Source organism: Pongo abelii, chromosome 8 (genome assembly GCF_028885655.2).
Source record: "Pongo abelii isolate AG06213 chromosome 8, NHGRI_mPonAbe1-v2.0_pri, whole genome shotgun sequence".
Lineage (NCBI taxonomy): Eukaryota > Metazoa > Chordata > Mammalia > Primates > Hominidae > Pongo > Pongo abelii.
This window is the reverse complement of record NC_071993.2, coordinates 88,805,004-88,806,337: the sequence shown is the minus strand read 5'-3', so window position 1 is coordinate 88,806,337 and position 1,334 is coordinate 88,805,004. Positions and strand designations below refer to the sequence as shown.

Here is a 1,334-nt window from a genome sequence, read left to right as displayed (position 1 = left end):
TAGACTTAATGCAATCCCTATCAAAATCCCAGTGATGTCTTAAAGCAGAAATACAAAAAACTCATTCTAAAATTCATAGGAATTTCAAGAGACTCCAAATAGCTAAATTGATCCTAGAAAAGAACAAGCTAGAACACTCAGACTCCTGATTTCCAAACTTCATATAAAGCTACAGTAATCAAAACATTGTGGTACTGGCATAAAGACAGACATATGGACCGGTGTAATAGGAAAGGTTGCCTAGAAGTAAAGTCTCACATATGTGGTCAAATGATTTTCAATTATGGTGTCAAGAGTATTCAATGGGGAAAAGGCAGTATTTTCAATAAATGTTGCAGGGAAAATGAGATATCCATATGCAAAATAATAAAGTTGGATCCTTACTTAACACCATATACAAAAATTTAGTCAAAATGGATCCATGACTTAAATGTAAGACCTAAAACTATAAACTCTTACAAGAAAGATAAGTTTTAATACTTCAGATTTGGCAATATTTTTTAATAAGACACCTGACATTCACACAACAAAATTAAAAAGAGGCAAATGGGCTTCATAAAAAGTAAAAAAAAAAAAAGATGAAATAAAAATGACTGTATCAAAAGAAAATTATCACTAGAGTAAAAGGCAATTTACCTAATGGAAGAAAATATTTGCAGAACATATATCTAGTAAAGGATTAACATTCAGAATATACAGAGCACTCCTAAAGCTCAATAACAAAAAACAAGCAACCTGATTCAAAAATGGTCAAAATACTTGAATAGACATTTATCCAAAGAAGATATACAAATGTCAAATAAACACTTGAAAACATGCTCAACCTCACTAATCATTAGGAAAATGCAAATAAAAACTACAATGAGATTATTTTGTAGTTCATAAGCGTGATGACTGGGTGTTCACACGCAGGTGCAAGTTGTGCCACCCTCGAACCTTGTTACAACGTTGGCACTTTACCCATCAGACATGAAAAAAAAAACTACAATGAGATACAAGCCCATACCCATTTAGGATGGAAGCTATCAAAATAAAACAGAAAATAATAATTTGGCAAGAATGCAGACAACATAAAACCCTTGTGCACTGTTAGTGGGAATAAATATAAAATGGCAAAACTGTTGTTAAAAATAATATGGTGAATCCTCAAAAATTCAACATGAAATTACCATATGATTCTGCAATTCCATTTCTAGGTATGTACCCAATAGTTTCTTAAGTATGTATTTTATACCCATGTTGTTAATAGCATTACTAATAATAGCTAAAATTTAGAAGCAACTCAAGAGTCTATCAAGAGTAGAACGGATAAGCAAAATGTGGTTTTTGTATAC

General features: G+C 31.4%; 1 non-coding gene across 1 annotated transcript; it reads left to right on the top strand.

The window, feature by feature from the left end:
• Window positions 1-866: 866 nt before the first annotated feature.
• LOC112135341 (small nucleolar RNA U13) lies at window positions 867-970 on the top strand. The gene has a single exon (XR_002916637.3). It is a non-coding gene; the product is annotated as a small nucleolar RNA U13 (small nucleolar RNA).
• Window positions 971-1,334: the final 364 nt, after the last annotated feature.